At 45.4% G+C, this 14460-nt stretch overlaps 1 protein-coding gene across 7 annotated transcripts in view; it reads right to left on the reverse strand.

Annotated features, from left to right (window-relative positions):
* Positions 1–14460, reverse strand: part of ST8SIA4 (ST8 alpha-N-acetyl-neuraminide alpha-2,8-sialyltransferase 4) — a 168924-nt gene that overhangs the window by 129130 nt on the left and 25334 nt on the right. The gene's annotated exons all lie outside the window — the stretch shown is intronic.

The raw sequence follows: 14460 nt of genomic DNA on the forward strand, positions 1-14460 counted from the left end.
GCTCCCTACTGCCCCCGGCTTGCCGAGCGGCAGGGAAGAAGTTGCTGGAGCTCCTTGTTCGGGCCACCGCCGAGCGAGCGCAGCTGCGTCAGGCCCGGCATGCGGGGGCTGGAGCTCGGGGCGGGCGAGATGGCTGGAGGTCGCTGCTGGATCCAAGGAAGCCCTTCTGCGCCCAAGTCTGCTTGGCCCCGGGGAGGAGGGCAGGTGCTGGGCGAGGGGCGTGATCCAGCAGCCGCAGGGAGGGCCCGACTTAGGGTCCCCGGTGAGCCTCCTGGCAAAGCGGCAGGGGGTATTGGAGCCCCGATCTCCTGGGTCCTCTCGACGGGCTCCCCACGATGCTACGCGGAGGGCAGACGGCGGAGGCGCTGCGTTTCAGGCGCCATTGCAGCGCCGCTGCCGCGTGGGAAGCCGCAGAAGAGACCCTCCCTCATCCCTCCCCCCCGCAAAAAAAATCAATTAAACCGGGCGCCGGAGAAAGAAAGGGGAATATATATATTATATATCCATTTGACTTCCTGCCAAACGTGAATGTAAGGAACTAGAGCTCTCTCCTCCTTGCAACAAGTCTCTCTCTTCCCCCCCGCCACTTTCCTTCCTTCAGCGTCCCCCTCCTGTCCAATCCTTCCTTCTTCCAACGCCGTTTTGGGTTCAGGAAAAGATTAGCCAAAGCAGGCCAGTCCGGAGCAATTCTGCTTCCTCTGGTGAAACTGACTAGACTTGTTAATTTCAACGGGTCTGCGCCAGGCACGTTTCTTTTAAGCCATTTGGGGTCGGAGAGGGTGAGTGGGGGGTGACCTTCCTTTTCCCCTCCATCCTTCCCCCTCCCCATCTTCTCTTTCTCTCCTTCATCGGGTGAGCAAAATATTAAGTTGGATCGGTCTCTTTTCTTTCCTTTAACGGGAAAATGCTTATGGGGGTTATCCAACAATTCAAGTTACTTTTAGAGTAGACTTGAGCCCATCGGTTTCAAATGGGGTGTGTGAATGTTTGTCTCTTCTGAGCCTGACTGGGGCGGCACTCGTGACCCCGCTTACCTGGGAGTAAGCCCCGTGAAAGTCAAGAGGACTTACTTCTGAGTAGGCATGGCTGGGGTGACGCAGTCTCCCTCGAATTAGAGTTGGGAAATGTGTGATCGGCTGCGGGCTGGCCTCCAGGAAAGTTCTACTCCAGAGGAGACCCACTGAAACTAACGGAGCCCGGCCGTGCCTGTTGATTTCAGCAGGCCTACTTTGTGGCCAAGGTTGGGTCCAGTCCTGCTTTTGATTGCATGGAGCGCTTAGGCGTTTTTTCCCCAAGGAAATTCATGCTCGAAAGAGTTTGTGCCGCCCAGTTCCACTGCATCGTTACTCTAAAGTAAGCCCCCCGGGGGCTTCTTCACTCCCAAGCAAAGCCCGGCGGGAATCGCCTTTATTCGGAAGTAAAGAAGGTCCCCCCTCGCCTCCCAAGGTGAACTTTTCGCATCGACTCATCCCGTTAGCAGCCCAGCCCTCTGCGCGTTTACTCGGAGGTAAGGGGGATCCCCCGCCCTAGACGCTTAGGATTTTGCAGCCTACTTGGAAGGAAGCCCCGCTATGTTCAAGGGCGGTTACTTCCAAGTAAAGGTGTGTGGGATCGTGGCCGTGAAGCTCTGGGCAAGCTGCTTTTAATAGCTAAACTTATTTTGAGGCCGGGTGTGTTCCTTGAGCTGTGCATTCCCCGCCCCCAACTACGGTAATTTTTATAAGGAGATTTGGGGGGGGCAGTGTAAATTCACAGCCCCCCCCTTCCCCACGGATCTGATTCATTGCTGCAGAAACAACACTGGCATTCATTTTCTTCTTGGAAAATTAGAGTAATGATCATTCCCTTCCCTCCTTTTTGATGCTGTTTCTCAGAAATCCTATTCTATAGAGGGTGGGGGCCCTTTCCAGGTCTTCTCCCCTCCCCTCAAATCTATAAGCCCCCCCTTTTGTTTTCTCTTCCTTTTAAAAAAATCTTTTAAAAATATATATGAAAAAGATTGTGGTTGGATAAAGTTTTTTTTTAACTTAGGGGTTTTTTTGGGGGGAGAACCCCGACCTCCCCCCTTCTTCCCAGCTTGTGTTGTTTCTCTGGGATGGGGAAGCAGATTTTTGTTAAAGGCCTTTGGTGTTTTGAGAAATGGAAGAGTTCTTTGCAGCTGACTACAAATGTTTAGCCAAAAAAAGGGGGAGATAGGAGGTATTATGTATGTTTTTCTCCCTCCGCCCCCTGAATGTCCAACACTGTTGCTAGCTGGGGAGGGGTCATCTCTCTGGTTTTTGCTGGTGATTGGGCCATTGTGGTTGGGACAATGTTCTGTTTGTTTAGCCCTGTTCAGCTAAGATTGTGGATGGTGTCCCCACCGCCCATCAGTGCCTGAAAGCCATGTTTGTGCATGATAGCTCTTTTTTATTATTATTTTTATTGGGAGATGCTTCTGCTTGCCTTCCCAAAATATGTTGCATCCCTGTGGAATATTTTAAGTCCACCTTCCCCCAAGTGTGCATTCTCCCTGGCTCAATTTCTTCTTTCCTTCCCCCTCTCTGTTAGATCCAGGAAGTGCCCGTCTCCTCTTGAGGCCTACACCAAATCTTTGCCACCCATTATAGATACATTTTTTTGCAAATTGAATGCACCGCAGCTCCCCGAAATAAGTTAGCAATTCTTATTCTGTCCCGTGTGTGTGTTTTGGGCTTGGTTATTTATTTTTGTCTTCCCCCCCCCTTGTTTGTGAAAAGAGAATTGTTGCAGCTAGGTCTGTCCAAGCTAACTTGATCGCTAAGACCTTGGAAGGCGGCAGGGGAAGCTGCATCTGTGTGTGTTTAAATGCAGGGCATGTGGGCAAAGTCATGGCAATTCTGTATGCTTTTTCTTAAGCTAAGCTGTTTGAATTTGCAGTGTGGTGGTTCTGTTAGAATCGGCCTGGAAATGGAAATGTTTGGGGCACAGCACCCTCTGCCAACCCAGGGCCCTCTAGATGTTTTGCACGACCACTCCCAGCCAGCACAGTTGGGAGTTGTAGTCCGAAACATCTGGTGGGCACCAGGGCAGGGGAGGCTGCGATGCAGGCTAAAAAGAAGCAATGGCAATCATAGGGACTAGTGTTTTGTGCAGTAGACTATTCCAAAATTAAAAGGTGCCAGCACAGGCTGATGTCATAATCTCATTTTTAGGGTGTGGAGCTTAAAAACACCCAACTCATCCCTGGCACTTGTTTCGCTCTGTACCATCCTGTCCCCTAGCTAGGTTTTGTTTCATTTTATGTGGCGCGGTGTAGTGGTTAGGATGTATGCCGAGTTTTATTTTATGCTAGTGGGGTATAGTGGTTAGAGAATTGGATTAAGACCTGGAAGGCTGGGGTTCAAATCCCCTGCTTTGTATACAACAACCAGCCAATCGCCAGTAAGGTACATCGCTTGCATGTCATAAGCAGGGGTAGTCTTATACGGCGAGTATATCCCAAACTCTATATTTTAACTGGAAAAGTTGGGGGTCGTCTTATACGCCCAGTCGTCTTATACGCCAGAATATATGGTAGTTATTCCTTTTCTCTCACTTGACACTTTAGTAATTAACACTCCACTTAGAAGGCAGCTTCAAAGGTCACGTATCCTGTATCTTTAAGCTTGTCCCCATAAGTCCTGATTGCCCAAGAGACCTAAAGGAAAATCCACACTCTAAAATGTCCTTTGAAAAAAGAGAAGCTTATTCCATGAAGGTGGTCAAAGATCACTCATCCAGGGAAAAACTGGCTACCATAAATTCATGACACAAAGCTAAAAATTATCCATTCATTACTACTAATGAATTTTATGAAACATAGTGCAACGCTAACACTTGATCTCTCATAACTCAATTTTCAAAGTATATGAGCCCAATAAATAGTTATGATGTAGAAATTGGGCAGGGATATGGTGGGTGTAAGGTCCAATATACTGTCACAAGTAGACTATCTGCCCACTGGATAGAACCATTGAATCACAGAATTGAGTCCAACCTTTTGTTCAGTTAAGGAATCCAACTTAAAGCATACCTGACAGATGGCTGTCCAGCTGCCTCTTGAATGCCTCCAGTGTTGGAGAGCCCACCACCTCCCTAGGTAATTGGTTCCACTGTCACATCACTCTAACAGTTAGAACGTTTTTCCTGATGTTCAGCCAAAATCTGGCTTCTTGTAACTTGAAGCGATGATTCCGCATCGTGGACTCTGGAATGATTGAGAAGAGGTCCTGGCCCTCCTCTGTGTGACAACCTCTCAAGTACTTATAGAATCACAGGATAGTAGAGTTGGAAGGGGCCTATAAGGCCATCAAGTCCAACTGCCTGTGCAATGCAGGAATCCAAATCCAAAGAGTGCTATCATATCTCCCCTCAGCCTTTTCTTCTCAAGGCTAAACACAACCAGTTCTTTCAGTCTCTTCTCACAGGGCTTTGTTTCCAGTCCCCTGATCATCCTTATTGCTTTCCTCTGAACCTGTTCCAGTTTGTCTGCATCCTTCTTAAAGTGTGGTGTCCAGAAGTGGATGCAGTATTCAAGATGAGGCCTAACCATGCTGAACAGAGGGGAACTAGTACTTCAGGCATTTTGGAAACTATACTTCCGTTAATGCAGCCTAAAATAACATTTGCCTTTTTGCTGCCACATTATACTGTTGGCTCATATTCAGCTTGTTATCAACAACAATACTACAATCCTTCTTGCATGTAATATTACTGAGCCAGGTACCCCACATCTTATAAAGCCAATAATCCCCCATCTTATAAGATGTGGGTATGCCCAGTTAGCACTGACCCATCACAAGGCCTTTCCAGTGGTGGTTCCCTGTTGCATGAAATGCACCCCCCAGCGAGGTGCATCTGTCTCCATCACTATTGACTTTCAGGAAGAATCTGAAAGGAATCTGTTTACCCAGGCATTTGGTGGCTGAAGGATGACTGTTCCTGGCAACCCAAACATCACTGCTGAAAGAATGTTTTTAACTATGGTTTAGAATATTTTAAATTGTTACTGTGTTTTTAAATGTTTTTAGTATGCTTTTCTTTTTCTTGCTAAATTGTTTTATTTAAGTTTGTTGTCCTGGGCTCCTTTGCGAGGAAGGGCAGGATAAAAATTCAATAAATAAATAAATGTGTTTGCTTGGTACAATGAGCTTCTAGCTCTCAAAAAACAAGTTTGATCCCTTGAGGTCAGGGCAACTGGAGAAGCTAAGTGAGGCAGACAGGTTGGTGGAGGAGGCCTTCAGAAACATAACAGCAGTGTCCAACTCCCAGGGTAACTGTACCTCTGCTGTCATGGAGAATTTGGGTTGCAGGGAAGGAAGGTATCACTTCAAGGAAGAGAAAAACGATCATTTAGAAGGGGCCCATTTTTTGGAGGGCAAACTGGTATCTTCTCATGCTGAAGATATGACTTAAGGCAGTGGCATCGGGGGGGGGGTTTCCTAGCACTGGGCAATTCAATCATTAGAAACAAAGAAAGATGGGTGTGTGACAGATGTGTAGACCTCAGGGTGTCTTGCCTGCCTGCCTGCCATGATGATTGTAGATGTCACATATCATTTAGACATCCCACTGGACAGTGCTGGGGAGGAGTTAGCAGTTGTGCTACACATTGCACCAATCTCAAAAGGAAATGTATTCATGCAGTCCTGAAAGCAAAATTTAGGCAGCTGGATAAATCCAAGACCTGTTCCATATGCAGGGCAGCTAGTCCGGTAAAGCAGAGAGATCTAACACATAGATGAGATGGTGGTGTTTACAGCAGGAGTTTGGATTTGTTAGGCACTGGGGAATGTTTGGGGACAAGCCACGCCTGTACAAAAGGGACAGTCTTCACTTGAACTAATGTGGAGACAGAGCACTGGCTCTTAATATTAAAAATAAAAAAGAAGTTGCAGAGAAGCTTTTAAACCGACCCTTGGGGAAAAGTTCAAAAGTATAAAGTTCAGAATGAGTGATCACTAAGGATAAGAGTTTGATATTCAGAGATGGAATAGAACTAGACAATCAGTGTGCATTGAGTGTACATGATAGTCAGCCAAAGGGTGTATGGGGAAAACCCACATCCCAGAGACATTTTTAGATACCCTAAATGACTGTCTCCTAGAACAACTGGTCGTGGAACTCAACAAAGGGGAGGTAACCCTGGGCATAATTCTGAGTGGCACCCAGGACAAGACACAAATATTGTTCAAACCAATGGGAAACTGTGACCACAGTGCAATCCAATTCAGCCTACCAGTGGATAACAACAAAGTCCCACACACTCATATAAAAAATGAAACACCTGAAAACTGAGGGGACTGGTAAAAATAAAGCTGAAAAGGGAAGTTACAAACATCTCTTGAGATGGATTGGGTGTTGCCCAAAATAACAACAGAAGAACAGCTAAAATGTATGGCCCAATGAGGGGGGTGATGGAATACACACATAGGCAAAACAAATGCAAACTGACCTTACGTGATGCGCGCACGCATGCACACACGCACACACGAGAGAGAGAGAGAGAGAGGGAGAGGGAATGAATTTGTAGAGCATACCACTAAAAACACTTACATGTACTGCCTTCAAATCGATTCCGACTTACAGCGACCCTATGAATAGGGTTTTCATGAGGCTGAGAGGCAGTGGCTGGCTGCTTTAAAAAGCAGGGAAATTGGGCAGCTATAGCGAATGCACCAGGGGAGCAGGAGACCTGACCTCCTCTCTGAGATACTGGACTGCCCTACAAATTTGTCAAAATGCAAACACAATTTGGGTTGGTCTTTCACAGTTCAATCCACTTCCTGTGTAGCTTGGAAGAATATAGTATTTACTCCCCTGCAATCATGCTTAGGATAGGTGAAACTGACCACAGGGGATGGGGAGGGGGGGAGGAGGAGGGAGGGGAGGAAAGGCAGAGGGGAGGACTGGGATGGGAGCAGGCAGGAGGGCGGGGAGGAGGACAGGTCTGATCATTTGCATGTTTATTGAGTTCAGTGGGATTTACTCCTATACAATCATGGTTAGGATAGGTAAAACTGACCATGGGGGAGGGGGAGGAATGGATTGGGGACAAAGAAAGGGGGAAGGGAAGGCAGGTTTGATCATTTTCATGCTTATAGAGTGCAATGGTATTTACTCCTGTGCAATCATGCTTAGGATAGGTAAAACTGACCATGGGGAGAAGGAAGGAGAAGGGCAAGGGGAAGGAGGGGATTGGGATGGGGAGAGGGGAATGGAAGGGGGAGGAAAGGGGCAAGAGGGAGGGGAAAGGAGGGAGGAGAAGGAAGTGTGGGTTTGATCATTTGCATACTTTTTGAGTTCAATAGGATTATTTCTGTGCAATCATGTTCGAAAATGGAAATGGACTGCCTTTAAGTCTATCCCGACTTATGGCAACCCTATGAATAGGGTTTTCATGGTAAATGGTATTCAGAGGTGGTTTTTCCATTGCCTCCCTCTGAGGCTGAGAGGCAGTGACTGACCAAAGGTCACCCAGTGAGCTTCATGGCTGTGTGGGGATTTGAACCCTGGTCTCCCAGGACGTAGTCCAACACTGACCCGGGTGAGGGTCAAGGAAGGGAGGTGGAGGAGGAGGGTGAGGGTGAAGGGAGGAGATTGGGTGGGCACTGGGCAGAAGGGAAGACCCTTTCGTTTCCAAAAGGAAAATGTGAACAGTATCACTGCTTTGCAGTGAGCTTCATGGCTGTGTGGGGATTCGAACCCTAGTCTCCTGGGTCATAGTCCAACACTGACCCAGGGGAGAAGCAGGGAGGGCGGGAGATTGGATGGGTGGGCACTGGGCAGAGGGGAAGCCCCTTTCCTTTCCAAAAGGAAAACATTGTGAACAGTATCATTGCTTTCCAGGGTTTCCCCCACCTTTTATTCTACAGCAGGCACATGCACCCAAATTTAAACCAAAGCTATCCTTGGCCACATCCACACCAGGCCTTTCGTTCATTTTGGACAGTCATGGCTTCTCTGAAAGAATCCTGGGAAGTGTAGTTAATGAAAGGTTCTGAGAGTTGCTAGGAGATGCCCTGTTCCCTCACAGAACTTCAATCAGAGTGGCTGACTGTTAAACTACTCTGGACACTGGAGCTCTCTCAGTGGAACAGGAGTCTCCTCTCAGCACCCTTCACAAACTACACTTCCCAGGATTCTGAGGGAAGCCATGACTTTCTTAAGTGAAATCAAAGTCTGGTGTGGGTATGGCCCCCTCATTAGCCAAGCCCAGCAGCTGTGAGTTGGGCTTTTAGAACACTGACAGTTGGTTCTTACTGAGCATGCCCAACGTTATAATTGGGTTCCAGCCAAAATTTTGTAAATTAATTAAAAATCAGTCCGGCATTTTTTAAACGTTTAAACTGCAGAAGATGAAGGTCACAGTTTCGAGCAAGGTCATTAACAGGATTACAGGTACTCTGTGGACATGACTGATTTTTAATGAATTTCAACAGATTATGAAAACTGTCAGAAAAAAGTCCAAAAGGGCTCTGGGGTTTTTCCCACTCTTCTTAGACTTTGAACTCTCTATTCTCTCTGACTGTTTTGTGTATCACCATGAAAATCGAGAGGGTTGTTAAGCAAGCGTTTCTGAGTTCAGGACTATAAGTTTCGTAAGGTTTAGTTTTGAAATGAGCTTATGGGAAGCATCAGGATGGCATGGTGGGTATTTTCAATTTAACATTGCAGAATGTGAAAAATCCACATTAGCTATAGTATACAGCCACTCTCGTAGCTGTACAATAAAAAGCAAAGAAGCTAAATAAATTATTAGCATCTGCCTTTACCATGGAAAATGTTGAGCATTAACTGACTTTCAAGGGTGTGAAAAGAACCAAGTAAACAGTAGTGATGACAAGAGATGAAATTCTAGGCCTTATTGACAAATTAGAAACAGATTTACCTGAGAATTCTTAAAGAACTCAAATCTAAATATTATCTTGTTCCTAAAATTAGCCTCCATACCAAAGGGTTAGAAACCAGCAAATGCAACATCATTTTTTTTTAAAAAAAGAGAGATCCCGGGGGATCCAAGGAATTACTGGCCAGTTAGCTTAATGTCAATTCTAGGTAAAGTGGTGGAAAACCTTACTAAAGGTAAAATTATCAAGCATGTAGATAGACGAACAAGTCTTGCTAAGAAAAGAACCAGCAAGGATTCTGTAAAAGTTAGTCAATGTAAGTAATTGTGAAGCCATGCACACTGGAGTAAAAAAAAAAAAAACCCAACTACACATATACACTGACTGGATTTAATCTGGCAGTGATTGATCGGGGGGGGGAAGTTAGGGTCATAGTGGATAATTCAATTAAAATATCATCCTAGTGTGTGGCAGATGTGAAAAAGGTAAATCCCACCATTTGTATAGCAGGGACTTTATACAAATCTATGGTGCAACCGCACTTGAAACACTGTGTGTTATGATCGCTGAACATTAAAAACATATTATTTGTTAAATATACATCCCACCCTTCCTCCCAAATAAGCCCAAAGTGGCAAACACAGCAATAATAAAAACAATACAATTTAAAAAATAAGAAGAATCACTAACACCTTAAAACAAAAATCACATACCCTCACAGCTAACAATTTCAAGGTTGCTAGGGACAATATATTTCAACCATCAAAAGCAGATATTGAATTAAAGGGCAACCAAAACAGTCAAGAAACTGGAACAACTCCCCTATGAAGGAAGATACAATCACATACATTAGAACAGCATTAATGGTGTAAAAATGAAATGGAAACGGATTGCCTTCAAGTCCATTCCGACTTATGGCTGTTGACGTGTGTGTGTTGTTGCGTGAAACAGCATACGTTACATTGGAGTTAAGTTGAGCAAGAAACATCACAGAGGCATTAGATCAGGTTAAGAGTCTTTACTACAAGACATTATGGCTTAAGGCTTTAAGATTACATGTAGAGCTGCTCCCCCCCCCCCAGGAGAGAAGTTCTCAGTTCAAAGACATGACACAGAAGACAAACCTCTCAGTTCAGAGGCAATATACAGAACACAAAATACAGACTCTGTTAGAACTTTCCCAGTTGCTATCTCACGTTACCATGACAACGGCTGGCCTTGGAGTATCTGCTCTCAAGCCAGCAAAGACATAACAGTGTTACTTCTCCAAACTTGCAGACCTGATGGAAAATAAAATCAGTGACAGTACAGTTCAATGGTCAACAATCCCCCCTTTATCCCATCATGTCTGTAATTCATGACAACAATAACAATAATACATTTCCACAATACATCTTGCAATACAGTTTACATTTCAGTACAGTTCAGAACATCTCTGTACATTTAGCTAACACTTTATTCAATCAAACTTCGGTTGAACACAAGTAAAATATAACGTTTCAGGATCCATTTCAACCTGTTTATGCATTCCAGGACTGGTAATTACCCCCACAGTAAATTGCTGGGTCCAAATTTCACAGGGAGAAGAGGCAAGCTGGCACCCAGAGCACAGCAAGGTTTTGTTTTGGGATTTCAGAATGCATATTTCAGAGTTTGGGCCCAGATCCACAGCGTGTTACACAAGAGTAAGTTGCTGGTCTGAACGGCAGACGGAGTTCCAGAGGGCAGCGTGACTGATTGTGCCAGACAGATGTGAGCAACATGGCTGTAAACCTGTCTGGGGGAGGCTTGCCGATGGAATGACTTAATGAAAAGAATTATGCCAGCTGGAAGCTGAGGATGCGGGTTTTGCTGATAAAAGAGGATTTATGGGACATTATAGATGGACCCTCTCCGGCAGTACTGACCGCGGCCTGGACACGTAGAGATCAGAAGGCGCAAGCTTTTATACTTCTGGCTCTATCAGACTCTCAACTGTTACACGTGAGAGATGTTACAAACGCCAAACAGATGTGGGACGTGTTGGAGGCCCTACATGTGCAACAGACTGCGGGATCTAAATTGTGTTTGGCAAGGAAGCTGTACCAGATGCATTTCACGGGTGAGTGCGAAATGAGTGAGCATCTCACGGAATTCAGGCGCTTGTTTGCAGAGCTGACGGACCGAGGCGTCGAACACTGACCTTCAGAAGACCTATCTGATCCTGGCTTCACTCGATGGGACTTGGAATAATATGGTCATGGCTTTCGAAGCCATGCCTGACGGGGGTCTGAACGTTGCGTTTATTGAGGAAAAACTGTCCCAGGAATGGCAGCGGAGACAAGAGGCGAAAAGTGCTGAGGAAAAGCAAAGAGCCAAGCTGAAAGAAGAAAGCAGCTGCAGACAGGAAAACAAGCTGGAGCAGCAGCGGCTGAAATCTTGTTATGCCTGTGGGGCTCGTGGGCATTTTCAAAGAGACTGTGCAGTCAAGCGCAACTCCAGGGAAGGAGGCTTGAAGCAGGGAAGTGTGAACTTTGTAAACAGAAGTCTCAAGATTTAGGACCTGTTAACTGGATTCTTGACAGCGGTGCAAGCCATATATTAATCAAAGACAGGAGTTTGTTTTACACTTCAGAAGACGTGCAGGATTTTGTGCAACTTGCGGATGGATCGCAGAAGAACGTGGAAGCCCGAGGACTGGTGTGATTTAATAAACTAGGAATAATGTCAGATTGTTTATTTGTACCAGAATTGTCTCATAACATATTGTCAGTCAGAAAACTGGTGAATTGTGGGATGTCAGTCTTGTTTGACAGAGACAAATGTTATGTATTGAGGGGGGATGAAGTGTGCATGCAGGGAAGCCTTAATGATTCACAGTTTGTAATAAAGAGCAGTCAAGCAGGGTGTGCTGTGTTAAACGCTGAGGTACACACACATCAAGGCTGTGTCCATGAATGGCATCAAAGGCTGGGGCATGCAAATTTTGACACGATTAAGAAAACCCCGATGCATAGTGAAGACATGCGTTTGAAGGATTGTGGACAGTTAATGGATTGTGATTCCTGTCATAAAGCTAAAATGACTATTGCACCAATTAACCGGGAGGCTGAAAGAACCACAACAGCTCCCTACCAGCTAGTTCATGTTGATTTATCAGGGCCAATAAATGCTTCACGAGGAGGTGCGAGATTTTTTATGGTAGTGGTCGATGATTTTACGAAATACACTCATGTTTATTTGCTTAAGCAGAAAAGTGAAGCAGCGCAGAAGCTGAAGCTGTTCATTAAGAGAATCGAAACTCAACATGGCGTCACTGTGAAAGCGATACACTCAGACCAGGGGGGGGAAATTCACGAGCAAAGCATTGGGTGACTTCCTCGAGAGTAAGGGAATAAACCAGAATTTCACTGCTCCTTACAGCCCGTTTTCTAACGGATCTGCTGAGAGAAAAAATAGGGTGCTTCAGGAAGCAATGAGAGCCATGCTGAAGGATTGCAGTTTAGGGAATTCTTTCTGGGCAGAGGCGATTTTGTATGCGAATTATATTCACAATAGGGTGTTTCATAGTGCTCTTGGAATGTCTCCTTATGAGAAAATCACTGGTAGAAAGCCTAAAATACAACACATTCAAAAATTCGGGGCACGTTGCTGGGCCCATAACCCTGTTGACGTGTGTGCGTTGTTGCACGAAACAGCATACGTTACATTGGAGTTAAGTTGAGCAAGAAACATCACAGAGGCATTAGATCAGGTTAAGAGTCTTTACTACAAGACATTATGGCTTAAGGCTTTAAGATTACATGTAGAGCTGCTCCCCCCCCAGGAGAGAAGTTCTCAGTTCAAAGACATGACACAGAAGACAAACCTCTCAGTTCAGAGGCAACATACAGAAGACACAACTTACAGACTCTGTTAGAACTTTCCCAGTTGCTATCTCACGTTACCATGACAACGGCTGGCCTTGGAGTATCTGCTCTCAAGCCAGCAAAGACATAACAGTGTTACTTCTCCAAACTTGCAGACTTGATGGAAAATAAAATCAGTGACAGTACAGTTCAATGGTCAACAATGGCAACCCTATGAATAGGGTTTTCATGGTAAGCGGTATTCAGAGGTGATTATAGGAGCATAGGAACTTGGTCTATCTCAATACATTGATTGGCAAGAGCTCTGCTACTGTTTTAATCTGCATTTTTAACTGAATTATGCTTTTAACTGGCTGACGTGTTTGACTTTTTACCTGGTCTTCTCTGGTGTTTTAATGTGTTATTGTTTATTATGTTATAGGGATTGGTGATTTGAAACAAAGGATTGTTTATACCAAGTCAGACAATTGGTTCATCCAGCTCAGTATCATCTACACTGACTGGCAGTGGCTCTCCAGGGTTTCAGGCAGGGTTCTTTCCCAGCCCTACGTGGAGATGCCAGGGATTGAACCTGGGTCCTTTTGCATGCAAAGCATGTGTTCTACCACTGAGCTACAGCTATTCCCTAATTTGTTATTCTGGATTTAATTGTTGACGGTTTCCTTGGGCATATACATTTAAATATACATAGCCGGGGTGGGGAACTTCTGGCCTGGGGCCAAATGTGGCCCCCCAAGCCTCCCAATTTGGCCCTCAGAACTCTCCCCAGGCCACACACCCTCTCTGGCCCTGCTTCACATCATAAGTATTTTTACCTGGCTACAATATGTCCGTGAACTCTGATATTGGCTCTTGCTTCTTTGGATGGAGAAGGATGTGCATGTGTGTGTGGAAACGAGCCTAATGTACAAAGGTAAAATTTTACATTTGTTGCTCCAACCACTTTTGCCTCTGGCTCCACGCTAGGGTTGCCAGGTTCAGGGCCTGAGACTGATCCTGTATCTTTAGGAGAAGAGAAAGTCAGCCAAGTGCAGGTGTTCTTGCAACTCTGTAATGGGAAAAACCACAAGGTGGAATTCTCCCTTCTCCCTGCACAACTTTTAAAGATACAGAAGACCTCTTGGAGGCTGGGGCTGGCAACCAAGAGGTCTTCTGTATCTTTAAAAGTTGTGCTGGGGAAAGGAAGAATTCCACCTTGTGGTTTTTCACAGGGTTGCAAGAGCACCTGCACTTTGCTGACTTTTACAGGATCAGTCTCAGGCTCTGAACCTGGCAACCCTACTCCATGTCCACCACTGCCATGTGGCCCTCAGAATGTCGTCCAGAAGGGAATGTGACCCTCAGGCTAGGAAAAAAAAAAAGATCCCCACCCCTAATATATAGGTTCAATCCTTGGAATATATACATTTAAACAGGCTTCCAGGGTTTCAAACCTGAGTCTCTTTATCTTATCTAGAGATGCCAAGGATTGAAACTGGGATCTTCTGCATGCCACACATGACTTCTAACACTGAGCTATGGCACTCCCTTGACTCTGAAGGGGGCTCCCGTGCTTGTCCTGTCACTGTAACCGTGTTGAACATGCCCCCGTCTCATAGCTATTAAGGTTACAAAAGCCTCAGACTTGTGGCTTTCTGGAGGAAGAAATGTAACACACTGATATCGTAGGACATCTTTGCAGAATCAAATATGAGTTTCAAAGAAAACCTTATCTCTACATCAAGGTATAAACAGAGCACATGCCTTTTTGCTCTGCAAGCTTC

The sequence above is a fragment of the Rhineura floridana genome, chromosome 1 (genome assembly GCF_030035675.1).
Source record: "Rhineura floridana isolate rRhiFlo1 chromosome 1, rRhiFlo1.hap2, whole genome shotgun sequence".
NCBI classification, from domain to species: Eukaryota; Metazoa; Chordata; class Lepidosauria; order Squamata; family Rhineuridae; genus Rhineura; species Rhineura floridana.